We start from the raw sequence: 16240 nt of genomic DNA, 5'->3' as shown, positions 1-16240 counted from the left end.
TGGAGAAATTTTCAACTGGAGCTTTCATCTTGATGGAAAATGGGCTTAAAGTGAGTGCAACAATCATGAAAACTTGCCCTAAATGGAAAGTCAACCATTTCCAAATTAAGTAACTTTTCAAATACCTGATTAAATGATGAATCCATGATCTAACCTTGATAAAGTTTCACATGTAGGCTCCCTTAGGCATGGATTTTGTGATTCCACTCTCAAAATGTCAGGAGTTGACTTTTCTGGCCCCACAGTTGACTTTTCCCAAACTGTCTGATTCCCGATTCCATTGATCAGTTGAAGCACCTCTGGCACAAATAAAGAGCTGATTTTTTGTATGTAGACCCTTGTGGACATATGGAGGGCCTTGGAAAAGAGTTTTACCCAAAGAATAAGAAATAAACTGATTTTAAACCAAACCCTAGTTTAGGGCAAAAATGATCAAAAACTGATTGCACTGATTGCCAATGGATCTTTATGAGATGATTGTGAATCTTCCTAGGCCAAGATGCCTCTATAATCATGACATGGATAAGCCCCTCTACTTCCAATCAAAAATTGCCTGTTGCAGGTAGCCATGAAACCCTAATTTCTGATTAAATCCAGATGCACGCTCTGATAGCTCTGAATCCTTCATTGATGAACTAAGGACCATAATAAGATGCCTGGACCCCCTTGAGACCCCTTGAGACTTGTATATTTGGAGAATGAAGTCCGATTCTCAATCTTGCTTTGTGTGGGCTCCTTCTGTTAAGGAGTGATCAATCAAAATCTGATTCCCAAGTCACTAATGCAGTATGCAATGAGTATGACCTAGTATGATGCTAATGAAATGTGAAACCTAATCCCATGCTTCTAAGAAAAATGAAGGGTAAATTTTGGGGTATTACACACTTCAACAAGTTACAGTCTTTCTCACCTAATCTCTAGCCGTACAATTTCTACCTAAGCACTCTTAGATATGAGAACCCACTCACTTCCTTACAATCACACCTGTGATCTTAAACAACAATCCCCTGAGAAAAGAAAACACTTTTCAATAACACACTCTTAATTTTACTTCACAGTTTCAATGAAGAAGACACACACTTGATCTTGCTTCACAGCTTTGATCAATTAGACACACACTTGATCTTGCTTCACAACTTTGATCAAGTAGACACACACTCTTGCTTAACATCTTTAGAGTGACAAATTACAACCACAAATCAGTTCAATTCAATCATCAAAAGATGACTTGAATGGCTTACAAGTCTTACGACTAAACACATATAAACCCTAGCTCTCTCTCTATATTTCGCTTAGTATTGGTTGTGTTGTAAAACAGGTTTTCTAAGTCCCTTTTTATAGAAGCTTTCAGCTGGGCTTGGACATCTTGAAAACCCTAAATCTATTTTCCAATTAAATCTTTTCATAACAGCTAGTTAGATCTCCTTGGAAAATAAGTAAATCAGGTTGTAATCCATGATTGAATGCGCCTGCAAATCAGATCTTCAATCATACATAGATTTCCATTAATTGTGCAATCACAAAACACCAGACATTCACACTGAATGTTCTGTGTACAGGATGTCATGACATCGGGTCTGACATCCTGGAACAATCCTGCATAACTCCATAATTCCTTTTATAATTTCCAGCAGGTATAAACACATCAGATGTCATGACATCGTGTATGACATCATGATACAATCCTGCATAGTTATGTTTTCCATTTTAACTCCAGCAGGTACACATTATCAGAAGCCATGGCATTGCATATGACATTCTAAAATAATACTGCATGATTATGTTCTTGAACTCCAGCAGGTACATAAGATATCTTAGTTTAAGACATCACACATAACATCTTGTGAACTCTCTTTGTTTTACCAAAATGTTTAACATGAATTTATTTGAATGAAAATATCATTGCACAAAATGTTGCCAACAATGTCATCACTTCTCCTTTTGGCATGGGAGAAGGGTTTTTAAACAAAGTGTTTGTTACTCTGACTTATGAACAACTGTAGGAACGCCCACAGTGACCCAATTGTGATAGATCCCACCAGGGATGACAACTGTCAGTATCCTTTGCATCAGCAGCTCATGAACTGAGCCATGTCCTGTCTTTGGGCTAAGGCACGCAACTCCTCTTGCCCCTGAACAACTCCTTGCATCATGCTCATGAACTGAGCCATGTTTGCCCTTATCTCAGCCGACTCAGCTTGGACTTGATCCATACTCCTCTGATGATTAAATCTGGTTGCGGTGCGGACGATGATCAACAATCCTGTCTCAGTCAAAACCCAGAGCGAGAAGTCGTGTCCCCAAACATGTCTGTAATGCAAGGATGATATGTGTATGATATGCATGATGCGAATGCGGATGCTATTTTATCATGAATGATCCTGATAAAGGATATGCGTATGCGAGTTAACTTTTTTTTCTTTTTTCATGCATTATTATTTTTTTGAAAATAAACATGCTATGATGCAAATGATGCAACATGACTGGTCAGGCTGTGCGTCTCAAGGCACAGGGTCAAAGCTTCAGCTTGAACTCGGAGTCACAATCCATCTGAAACCCAAAGTCATCTGAGGAACTGTCATCTGAACCCATTCTTAGAAACCAAATCATCATCTGAACGAGTACCCTCAAATTCAGCCCAGGGATCCGAAATAAACGGAACCCTCCGATCAGTACCAGGGTCAAACCTCCGGCGTCCAGAAATAAAGAACACAGCATCACTGTCAGAAACTGTACTTGCAAGAATCAAACCCTCCCCTCACAGGTGAATTATAACAAGGTCATCCTAAGGCGGATAATGGTCTCGACAATCGGGCAAAGATGCTCAACGGGTTTGCCCTTTCGGGTGTGCCGTTGTAGCTCCCTTAAGATCGTCTAAACCAAAGATCCGGGAAATGATCGGTCACCAGAGTCAACAGTTCAGATGAAGTAACTCAACCAAAGTGGAGTACCCCACAGAGGAAAGCACTATCAAATGAACCTCGTCCGGCTTGTGGTACATCACGTTGCCAGGCACATGTTTACCTAACATGAAGGAGGCAACATGAGACCACACTAATCCTAGGTGTATACTCGGGCCTGGGTTTTAGCCCCACTCAGAACACCCACCCCACAAAGAGGAACCACCTGCACAGAGAAAGCTTTAAGACAGTATGATGCATGCAAATATAAATGCAAACAATAACTGCAAACAATAGATAAATGAATGCAATAAATAACAGCACAAAGCAACCAAAACCCTAACCTAGAGAGCGCTAGGAGAGACTCGCTTAGGGAAGATGGACCAGCACAGGTCAACTTCTCTTTATGTCCCCAGCAGAGTCGCTAGCTGTCGCATTACGCGAAAAACCGGCGGGAAACAAAGAACAACAGAGCCGCCACCGTGCGTTATTTATCCCAAAGGAGGGAAAGGAAACGCTCGAAGTAAACCTGGAAAAGACATGGTCTCGCGACCAAAGAGAATGGGATCGGGAGTCGGTTATGCCAAAGGAAGGTATTAGCACCCCTACGCATCCGTCGTACTCGACGGGATCCACGCACAATAGGAAGGAAAATGGTTGCTAAAACACTGCTCACACACACACACACTGGCTGAAAGAGACACAAGAAAACAGACTGAAACTGACTCGGCAGGATACCGCATCCTGGGCCTACTTAGTCTATCAGGCATAGACATCAGAGTTGAAGTAGTTCGGACTGGGGAAACGACACATGCTCGCTAGGATATCGCATCCTATGCATACGTATCTCCTTGGACGAAGGAGAATCAGAGCATTCGTAGCTCGGCTGACACGCACACAAATAAACACTGGCAAAGGCAAACGTGGAGCCTGAATGCCAATCACTGGACTTACATTAGCATCCGAACTAGAACACACACAAGAAGGCAAACATGGAGCCCGAATGCCAATCACTGGACTTACATCAGCATCCGAACCAGAACACACACAAGAAGGCAAACATGGAGCCCGAATGCCAATCACTGGACTTACATCAGCATCCGAACCAAACAAAACCCACACTGGAACCCGAATGCCACTCGATGGACTTACATCAGCTTCTAAGCACACAACAACCAAACAAGTTAATAGGGAGTCGGGAACTCGAGCCTATAACTGTCAAGCACACACACAAAAAGAAAGGAAAGTGTGCCCGTAAACTATTCCCGTTGGTTTGTGTTTTTTAAGTGGACAACGTCACTGCGCAATCTACCTGATGCTCGACCTTTGGAGACTTACTCACCTGTAGTAGAAGGAGTTAACGTATCCTTAAGAGGGAATAATGTTTGTTTGTGTTTTAGGAAAGCTCAAGCAAGAAAGGAAGTCCTATACGAAGGAACCGTGCTACCTTAATTGACATGCAAACGAGACTACACGGAGTCTAACAAACCTAGGGGATACAATCACACCACACAAGCACATACAGCATGAAATAAACACACCAACAAGGGGCTCAAACATCAAGGCTAGGTTTTAGTCGAGGGGTCATATCAACCTCAACAAACAAACCTCTGGAACTGGGTAGTGGTGCTCTTAACCTTGCCATTGAGGGGCTAAGGTGAAGCAGATGAAAGGAGATGAGGGGTGTGCCTCATTGCTCTTATCCCTGGTCAGGGAGAGCTTTTGACAAGAATGTGTGGGTTCAGAAAGGGGGAACCCTTCTACACATTTGATACTGACTCAACTGTACAATTGTACAAGATCTTGGGTTTGTATCTGCAATGCATCAACACAGTGGTGTGAGCAAAGCAGATGACACACAGAATAGCAGGGGATAGATTGCATATCCCTTGGGTTCTGCCAATTGCCTCTTCACTTAGGAGGTCTTTGACTCTATACAAGGACAAATGTAAACAGTCACAAACATTGCCTCTTAAGGAGGACTTCAGACAGTTGCCTGGCCAAGTAACAGACCAGGTCTTCCAGACTACATGGAGTAAAGAAGTTATACCTCAATGCAAATTTCTCTTAAGCAAAGCAAAGCAAAGTTCACAAAGAACTATAAGCAACTAAAGGTACCTGAAACCAGTCAGACAACATTAGTATACAAGTCAAAGTTAAATCAAAATGAAACAAAGGTTAACAGTCAACACAAGCAGATAGATGTGCAATGCACAAGGTTCAAGGCATGTGAGCCAAGCAACCTACAAAACAAATAGATTAGTCATGATAAACAAGCACACTCAATCAATTTGTATTGGTCTCATTGGTTAATTGTTGGTCAACCTGAAAACATGAACTCAAATGTGAGTAACAGGACCACTAGGACAAGCCTAGGGTCAAAAGGGAATGAAAGAGTTAAAACAGAAAGTGGCAAGTATCCAAAATCATGTTCAAACAATCAAGAAACAAAACCAATTGGTTTCACATTCATATCAATCATTATCATCATTTTATAAGCAAAAGAAGTCAAAGCATGGCATATGGAAGCTCATAGAAGTCAACAGCAAGACTTGAATCAAAACCAATCTCAAACATTTCCAAAAATCATCAAATAAATCATGATCAATCACAACCTACAGCATGGTAAGCATGTCAAATTTCAACTCATTTGGACAAGTAGAAGTTGGTCAATGAAAATCAGAAAGGCAAGGCAATTTTAAGCATGCTCAAAGAAGTCAACCAAACATGCATCAACTTGAAAAAATCATAAATCAGTGATAGCATATGAGAAATGAATGGGACTAAAACCATGGCAAAGCTTAAAATGTCTAGTAATCACATATCAAATTTCATGTCCATCTAATAAAGTATGAGCATTTCACAAAACAAATGGGAACAAGTGTCACAGAAAGTCAACATAAGACCAAACAGGAGAGAAAAATCTCAATCAATTGGAAAATGCCATAAACAAATCCACAAAAAATCACATGTAAACTAGACATACACAAGCTCAATCATGAAAAAAATCAAAGCATTTTGAGGCCAATAGGCATGGTAATGAAAATCATCAAGTTGCACATCAATGGTGTGACACAAATTGTCACACCCTACTTCAAAAAATCATAACTCAACAGCCAGAGATGATAAATTCATAAACTCTATACCAAAATCACCATGAATGTGTCTAGTTTATGCACAAAAAATTTGGAAGCCATTGGATAAAGCATCATCATTTCACAAATGATTTGGCAAAAGGTACAAAATATGGTCACATGAACAAAACCCTAGCACCAATAAAAATCCACTCATCCAAAAATTCTGGAAAAAATATGAAAATTAACTAGAGATCAAGATGGAAAAGATGCAAAAAATCCCATTAATTTTGGATTAAACATGGATGAGATATGATTTTTGCAAGATGAGCATCAAAATGGAATAATTATTGAAGAAATAATTGAAATAAACAAATAAATGAAAATCGGCAATGGCATTTTAGTAATTCTGGTGATGTTTAAGTGAAACGCAACGCTTAAGCAATGAGAATGGAAGGTTGTGATTGGCTCATGTGAATAAAACAGTAACAAGCATGCAAATCACGTGAAACACCAAAATCTGGAAAATGGAAATTAGGGTTTATGTCACTACAGTAGATCTTCATCTTCATCCACACAATCGAAAAAATTATTTGTCCAGAAATGTAAATTGAATGCATCATTCGAACCAGCCAAGCACAACTAACACAAATCCAACAACCATTTTCCAAGAATCGAGCTAACTACCAAGCAACAAGCAAAAAATAATAATGAACATGTAACTTTAAAACCAGATTTCTCAGCCATCACTCAACCATTTTGCACGATTAAAAGCTCATTAGAATCAGCAAAGTAAGCTCTATCATAAGCATGGCATGATTTGGAAAAATAATGGGGTCGAAAACTTACTTGATCTTGAGGACAGTGGTGATTCAAGGGTTGCTTGGTTGTTTTGTGATGGAACGGATGCTCTACCAGCTTCCCAAAGTTGAATGAAAGAAGATTTCAAGCTCAGCCATGTTTGGTTTGGTTCAAATCAAAATCTGCCATGGATGACCTCTTCAATGGAACAGTCGTGTGCTTTGCTTACAGTGGGTGTTTAAGGCTTGCAAAGGCTTAACAGAAGTTGGTGGATGATGGCAAAACAAACCAGGCTCGATTTCTTTTAGGTTTCTTAGCAAACAGTTCAAATGGATGGAAAATGAGAATTTGAGAGAGAGTGATTTTCTGTTTTGGAATTGTGGCTGCTAGGGCTTCATTTGGCAGAAAAAGAGCAATATATACTTCTGTTTATGTTTGCCTAAGTGAATGCTAAACACAATTTGGCTTAATTAGAAATTTGCTAATTTGTCACCTTTGCTCAAATGGTGAGGTGCAAGGCCAAGGCTGCGAAATTGGGCTTTGTAACATGACCAAAATATCATTTCTGAACATATTTGAATGGCCAAAGTAGTTAAAAATGATTAAATCAAAAGTTCACTTTTCACCCTTACTTGAAAATAAATCATGCAAGTCCAAAAATGCCATTTTGATTGGTGATGTTTTTGTGAATGATGATGACATATTTGGAAAGAGGGGATCAAATGTGACTTGTTGCAAAAAACCCCACCCAATTTGGCCAAATGGTTTAAGAGATATGGCCTTTTGAAGTTCAAGAATTTTTGAAAATGAATTGATCATAACTTGCCAACCATACATGGGAATTGAGAGTTATTGGACTTTTTGGAAATGGGAGAACAAGATCTTCGACTTTCATGTTGGGAAAAAATTCATTTGAAGCTTGTATCATGATGTAAGTTTAGGATCAAGAAGTTTCCATTTTTGGCAAATTCCAATTACAGGTCAACTTTCTATTTTTGGAAATTTCTTGTCTGGCTTCAAATTCTTCCATGATGATGTTTGACATGTTATATGAGGCTTATATGGACATGATTGAAGCCTCTCAAACCAATTCCCACCATCCAATCACTGATTAAATGCACAGTTGACCAACAGTTGACTTTTTAGGGTTTTTGGTGAACTGAACACTGACTGATGACTTCTGAACATCCAAACCTTGACCAAAACACTTCCAAAGGACCCCTAGGTCATGTGAACATGTTGGACCAACCCTAGGGCCTTGGCTCAATGGAAAATTGTACTTGCTTGCTTGACTGACTGATCTCCTGACCAGTTTGACCTAATTCTTCTGAATGGCTTGCACCTGAGGCAAAGGGACAATGCAATGCTATGCAGTGGACCATGTTATGTTATGAACTAATATGAGAATGTATGTACAATGATAGGTGCAAATTTGAGGTGCTACACCTACCCTCGAGGAGTATGCTCATCTTGTGGGTATTCCTATTCTGGACCAGTTGTCGTTCAGTGGCTTGGTGAGTATTCCTACTTCTCAAGAGATAGCTGAGATGTTGCACATAGATGAATCCTTGGTTAAAGCTCATATGACTACCAAAGGTGGAATTCAAGGTCTTCCTTCTGAGTTCCTCATTGCTCAAGCTACCGTTTATGGGAAGGCCATGAGTGAGGATGCCTTTGAGGCCATATTTGTGCTGCTTATCTATGGACTGGTATTGTTCCCCAACATCGACAAATTTGTGGATGTGAACGCTATTAGGATCTTCTCTGTTCTTAATCCTGTTCCGACTCTGTTGGGTGATGCCTATGTCTCTTTGCACCTGAGGAATGCAAAGGGTGGTGGTGCTATTGTGTGCTGTTTGCCTCTGTTGTATAAGTGGTTTATTTCTCACTTACCTCAGACGGTCGCTTTCAAGGAGAATAAGGGATGTCTATGGTGGTCTACGATACTTATGTCTCTCACTAATGATGATATCTCTTGGTATGATCGTGCATATGATGGTGTCCAGATCATCGATTCTTGTGGTGAATTCTCCAATGTGCCTCTTCTTGGTACATGTGGTGGAATTAGCTACAACCCTATATTAGCACGTCGTCAGCTTGGGTTCCCCCTAAAGGATAAACCTAATAACATTCTGTTAGAAGGTGTGTTCTTTTAGGAGGGTAAAGATCCCCAAGGCTTGAAAGCCAGGATGGTTCGCGCTTGGCGCAAGATTCACAAGAAGGGTAGAAGTGAGTTAGGTCCGAAGAACTGCATAGCTTTGGAGCCATACACTACTTGGGTGAGGAAGAGAGCATCCGAGTATCTTATGCCATATGATTATCCGAGACCTACACCGTTGGTTGTGGTTGGGCCTTCAACCCTCCCTAACCAAGGCGTAGAGGAGTTGAGAGAAGAAGACCTTTCACGTGCCTGGATCCGTGAAAGAGAAGAGTTGCTTCAACAGCTTAAGGAGAAGGATGCCATGATCGATTTTCTTGAACATCAAGTCATTGATGATCCTGATGATATTTGGACTTCTCTACTTCCTCAGTCTTCCAAGTTCTGGAAAAGGAGGTATGACAGACTCGCCAAAGATAAGGCGGATATGGAAGCAGCATACGAGAGAGAGATTAAGAGGCTTCATGCAACTTATCTTCCGGCATCCCGAGCTTCTAGGGATCCATAAGATGTTTATTTTCCTTCTCTCTTGTAATATAACTGACAATGCTGTACTTCCTTGTTCAAATATATTTGATGAGATATTTTCCATATGCGATTAAATGCTTAATATTCAAAATTTGAAAATAATACCCTAAAGCTTCCTTGAAATATAAAAAAAAACAAAGCATATGCACGAGCATTGCATGCATCATTTGCATAAGTAGGTGTTGTTCCGGTCTTCTTGTTTGTGGCCTAACTCTGTGCTCTTCATTTATTTTGAAGACAAGCTGACTCATCGGTACTACACCAGAGCCAACTCTTCTAGACTGATGGATCATCTTGAGCAAGAGAATCGTGAGCTAAAGGATGAGGTTGCCAGACTCACTGCTTTGATGGAGCAATTCTTAGCTGCTCAGAATCAGGCATCTCCGCCGCCTGTAACTCCTCCCCAGAGGACTGTTATATCTGAGGTCGTCACGTCAACTGTGCCAGCTGCTAGTGCCCATTTTGTGCCAACTGCCATGCCGCCCGGGTTTCCGTGGGGAATGCCTCCTGGTTATATGCCTGATATTCCAGCACCAACATTTGCGTCCATGCCGACATCTAGCCCGGTCCTTGCAATGCCTCCTCCTGTCGTGCATACCATTCCTAGGGTAGACGATACCATCTATCATTCTGAGCCGTCTGAGGGCCCAGATGTTAATGAGAAAATGGATGCTATGAATGACCAATTTCTTGAACTCCGCAAGGAATTGAAGACCCTTCGAGGAAAGGATTTGTTCGGCAAATCTGCTGCTGAACTCTATTTAGTTCCCGGTGTAAAGATTCCTGTCAAATTCAAAGTCCCAGACTTTGAGAAGTACAAGGGGAACACCTGCCCTCTCAGCCACCTGGTTATGTATGCCAGGAAAATGTCTACTCAAACGGATAATGATCAACTGCTGATTCATTATTTCCAGGACAGTTTGTCCGGTGCTGCACTGCGATGGTATATGAGTCTAGATAGTGCAAACATCCGTTCCTTCAATGATCTTGGAGAAGCCTTCGTCAAGCAGTACAAATACAACGTGGATATGGCTCCCGATCGGGATCAGCTTAGAGCCATGTCCCAGAAGGACAAAGAGACATTTAAAGAGTACGCCCAGAGGTGGCGAGAGCTGGCAGCTCAGATTACTCCTCCGCTGGAAGAGAAGGAAATGACTAAGATCTTTTTGAAGACTCTTAGTTCATTTTATTATGAGCGGATGATCGCTAGTGCTCCCTCAGATTTCACCGAGATGGTGAACATGGGGATGCGATTGGAGGAAGGAGTCAGTGAAGGACGGTTATCCAAAGATGAAGGCTCTTCTAGCAAGCGGTATGGAGCATTTGCTAAGAAGAAAGATGGGGAGGCACATGCTGTGCAATCCCATGCTAAATCCAGAAGACCCTCTGTCAAGAGGAAGCCTGTGCGTCATGCCAGCAATCAGCATCAGGTGGCTCATATAACACCTGTCTTCCGTGACAATCAGCAATATCAGCATCAGCAGCATAATCAACAACAATCTCAGCAGTATCAACAACAACATCGCCCTCAGCAGCAGGCCTACCAGCCTCGCAATAGTAATCCAGCTGGTCCGAGTTATGAAAGGAAGAAGATCACTTTCGATCCGATTCCTGTATCATATACAGAGCTGTATCCCTCTTTGATAGAGCGGAAATTGATTACTCCTAGGGATCCTCCGGCTATACCGGCTAACCCTCAGTGGTGGTATAAGCCTGATCAACATTGTGTTTACCACTCGGGTGCTCCGGGTCATAATGTGGAAAACTGCTTTCCTTTGAAGACTAAGGTTGAAGACCTTATGAGATGCGGTATTCTGAGCTTTGAGGACTCATGCCCTAATGTTACGAAGAACCCATTGCCCGAGCATGGGAAGTCGGTTAACATGGTCCAGGGTTGCCCTGGCAAATATAAGGTCAAATATGTAAGCCATATTCGACAGTCATTGGTTGAGTTGCATCGTTTGCTGTGTGATTACAGTCATCTGGAGCACGACCATGACAAATGTCGTATCTGCTCTGTCAACAGATTGGGTTGTCGCCAAGTGCGTAGAGAGCTGCAAGAGTTGCTAGATGATGGGACTATTGAGATTCTTCAAAACAGAAATGTTGATGAAGACGAACCAGAGGTGAATGTGATTTCTCCTGTGTTCAAGATACCTGAGCCTGTTGTCATTAGATATGATGGTAGCAAGCAGAAGGTTTCTCCTTCGTTGATTATCAAGCCTGCTGGCCCTGTGCCTTATTCGTCTGATAAAGCAGTTCCCTTCCGTTATAATCCTGTTGCTGTGGAAGATGGGAAAGAAGTGTCGTTGCCTTCATCCTCTGTTGTGAATATAGCTGATGTGAGTGGGTTGACCCGAAGTGGTCGTGTGTTTTCTGCACCCCCGAAGCCTCAGGCTGCTGCTGATTGTGTTGTGCGTCCGGTGGGGAATGCTGTGAATCCTTCGAACCCGACACCTGTTGCTAAACCCTCCTCTGTACAAAAGACTCCTACTTCTTCGGTTGGCCCTAGTGGCACTGTGAATGAAGACTGTGATGAGATGCTGAGGCTCATCAAGAAGAGTGAGTACAACGTTGTAGACCAGCTTCTACAAACGCCGTCCAAGATATCCGTGCTATCGTTGCTTCTGAATTCAGAACCCCATAGGGAGGCTCTGCAGAAAGTCTTGGATCTGGCCTATGTTGATCATGATGTCACCGTTGAACAGTTTGACAGTATTGTTGCAAACATCACTGCTTGCAACACTTTGAGTTTCTGTGACGCTGATCTCCCTGAGGAGGGAAGAGACCACAACATGGCTTTACATATATCCATGAATTGCAAGAACGACGCCATGTCCAACGTGCTGGTGGACACTGGGTCTTCTTTGAATGTATTGTCGAAAACCACTCTTTCTAGATTGTCGTATCAAGGTCCTCCCATGAGGCAGAGTGGTGTTGTTGTGAAAGCTTTCGATGGGTCGCGTAAGACCGTGATTGGGGAAGTTGATCTCCCAATCAAGATTGGACCAAGTGATTTCCAAGTTACCTTTCAGGTTATGGATATCCACCCATCTTATAGCTGTCTCCTTGGTAGACCATGGATTCACGAGGCTGGCGCCGTGACATCCACCCTACACCAGAAGCTGAAATTCGTTAAGAATAAGAAACTGGTTGTGGTAGGGGGAGAAAAGGCTCTCCTGGTTAGCCACTTATCTTCTTTCTCATATATTGATGCTGAGGATGAAGTTGGAACGCCTTTCCAAGCTTTGTCTATAGCTGAGCCGATTGAGAAGAAGTATCCTTCATTTGCTTCCTATCGTGATGTGAAACTGGCCATTGAATGTGGTGCAGTTGCTGGTCTAGGAAAGATGATCGAGCTTGAAGATAATAAGTCCCGGGCTGGCATTGGCTATTCTTCTGGGGTCTTCAATGAGAAAGGTCTGTTCAAGAGTGGAGGTTTCATCCACGCCGATCAGAGTGAGGAAGCTGCTGCTATTCTGGAAGAGGATGCAGAGGATACTGACAATTTTGTCATCCCTGGCGGGATCTGCCACAATTGGGTCGCTGTAGACGTTCCTACAGTCATTCATAAGTCAGAGTAATATGTTCACTTTGTTTGAAAACCCTTCTCCCATGCCAAAAGGAGAAGTGATGACATTGTTGGCATCATATATACAATGATATTTCATTCAATAAATTCATGTTTAAACATTTGTTTTTCCTTTGTTTTCACCTTTTGCTTTTTGCATGAAATCGGTGATCACAAAAAACCCTAAAAACAAGAATAAAAGCAATCTTTTCATCTGCACAATGATTTGCTTGTTTAAATTCTAAAGCTTTTCATTAACCAAAATCATTATGCAGGTTGATTCTAAAACCCATTGAACATAATGATCCAACGCCATCTCCCAATTTTGAATTCCCTGTATTCGAAGTAGAGGAAGATGATGTTGAAGGGATTCCTGATGAGATTACCCGTCTCCTTGAGCACGAAGAGAAGATCATTCAGCCGCACCTTGAGAATCTGGAAACAGTCAACTTGGGGTCTGAAGATTGTGTTCGAATGGTGAAGATTGGGGCACTCCTTGAAGAGTCTGTCAAGAAGGGGTTGATCAGTTTGCTACGAGAATATTCCGATATCTTTGCTTGGTCGTATGAAGACATGCCAGGTCTAGATACAGATATTGTGCAACATTTCCTGCCTCTGAAGCCTGAGTGCGTGCCAGTGAAGCAGAAGCTCAGAAGATCAAAGAGGAAGTTCAGAAGCAAATTGATGCGGGGTTTCTGGTGACTTCCACATATCCTCAATGGGTGGCCAATATTGTGCATGTGCCTAAGAAAGACGGAAAAGTCTGTATGTGTGTTGATTACAGAGATTTGAATAAAGCTAGTCCAAAAGATGATTTCCCTCTACCACACATTGATATGTTGGTAGATAATACAGCTAAATTCAAAGTCTTTTCCTTTATGGACGGATTTTTCGGATATAATCAAATCAAGATGGCACCTTAGGATATGGAGAAGACAACATTCATCACACCTTGGGGAACATTCTGTTATCAAGTGATGCCCTTTGGTTTGAAGAACGCCGGAGCAACGTATCAACGAGCTATGACTACCTTGTTTCATGATATGATGCACAAGGAGATAGAGGTCTATGTCGATGATATGATTGCTAAGTCACGAACGGAAGTTGAACATATTGAGCATTTGTTGAAGCTTTTTCAGCGTTTGACGAAGTTCAGGCTTCGTCTGAATCCGAACAAATGTACATTTGGAGTCCGTTCTGGCAAGTTGTTGGGCTTTATAGTCAGCGAGAGAGGTATTGAGGTTGATCCTGCAAAGGTCAAAGCAATACAAGAGATGCCTGCACCCAAAACTGAAAAGCAAGTCCGAGGTTTTCTTGGCCGCTTGAATTATATTTCCAGATTTATATCCCACATGACTGCCACATGTGCGCCGATATTCAAGCTCCTCCGGAAAGATCAGTCTCTTGATTGGACCGAGGATTGCCAGAAAGCTTTTGACAGTATCAAAGAATATCTGTCTGAACCTCCGATCTTGTCTCCGCCTCTAGAAGGAAGACCTCTGATCATGTATCTGACTCTTCTTGAAGACTCGATGGGTTGTGTACTCGGTCAGCAAGACGAATCGGGAAAGAAAGAATCTGCTATCTACTACCTGAGTAAGAAGTTCACTGATTGTGAGTCTCGATACTCAATGCTTGAGAAGACGTGCTGTGCTTTGGCTTGGGCTGCTAAGCGTTTACGCCAGTACATGATAAATCATACAACTTGGTTGATATCCAGAATGGATCCAATCAAGTATATCTTCGAGAAGCCTGCTTTAACCGGGAGGATTGCCCGTTGGCAGATGTTGTTGTCTGAGTATGATATCGAGTATCGAGCTCAGAAAGCTATCAAAGGTAGTATCTTGGCTGACCATTTAGCACATCAGCCGATTGAAGATTATCAGTCTGTTCAGTACGACTTCCCATATGAGGAAATTCTGTATTTGAAAATGAAAGATTGTGATGAGCCTACACTTGATGAAGGTCCGGAACCTGGTACCAGATGGACGATGGTGTTTGATGGCGCTGTAAATCAGTACGGAAATGGAATTGGGGCAGTAATCATTACTCCTCAGGGCACACATATTCCGTTTACAGCAAGGCTAACTTTCAAATGCACGAATAATATGGCTGAGTACGAAGCCTGTATTATGGGATTAGAAGAATGCATTGATCTGAGGATCAAGCATCTCGATGTGTATGGTGATTCGGCCTTGGTTGTCAATCAGATCAAGGGTGAGTGGGAGACGAATCAGCCAAGTCTCATTCCGTACAGAGATTATGCGAGGAGGATTTCAACGTTCTTTACTGAAGTTTACTTTCATCATATTCCTCGAGAAGATAATCGGATGGCAGATGCGCTTGCTACGCTTGCTTCTATGATTGTGGTGAGATATTGGAATGAAGTTCCTAATATCGCCGTGATGCGCTTGGACAGACCAGCTCATATATTTGCAGTTGAAGAAGTCAAAGATGATAAGCCTTGGTATTTTGATATCAAGAATTTCCTTCAGAACTAGGTCTACCCGCCTGGGGCATCTGTGAAAGACAGGAAAAGTTTGAGAAGGTTGTCAGGCAGTTTTTACCTCAGCGGTGAAGTGCTGTATAAGAGAAATTTTGACATGGTTTTGCTCAGATGCGTGGATAGACACGAAGCAAACCTGTTAATGACTGAGGTCCATGAGGGTTCATTTGGTACTCATTCTAATGGACATGCCATGGCTAGAAAGATGTTGAGAGCAGGCTACTATTGGCTGACAATGGAGTCTGACTACTGCAAATATGTGAAGAAATGCCACAAGTGTCAGATTTACGCGGATAAGATTCATATTCCTCCGACACTTCTGAATGTGATTTCATCACCATGGCCTTTCTCTATGTGGGGAATTGACATGATTGGCATGATTGAACCGAAAGCGTCCAATGGACATAGGTTTATTCTCGTAGCAATTGATTACTTCACCAAATGGGTTGAAGCTGCATCATATGCGAATGTGACCAGGCAGGTGGTCATGAAGTTTATCAAGAATCAGATGATATGCCGTTATGGTGTGCCAGATAAGATCATTACTGATAATGGATCTAATCTGAATAATAAGATGATGGAAGAGTTGTGCGCTGAGTTCAAGATTGCACACCATAACTCCTCTCCCTACAGACCCAAGATGAATGGGGCTCTTGAAGCTGCTAACAAGAATATCAAGAAGATTGTCCAGAAGATAGTTGT

Source organism: Lathyrus oleraceus, chromosome 2, assembly GCF_024323335.1.
Source record: "Lathyrus oleraceus cultivar Zhongwan6 chromosome 2, CAAS_Psat_ZW6_1.0, whole genome shotgun sequence".
Taxonomy (NCBI): Eukaryota; Viridiplantae; Streptophyta; class Magnoliopsida; order Fabales; family Fabaceae; genus Lathyrus; species Lathyrus oleraceus.
Note: the sequence above shows the minus strand (reverse complement) of the source record.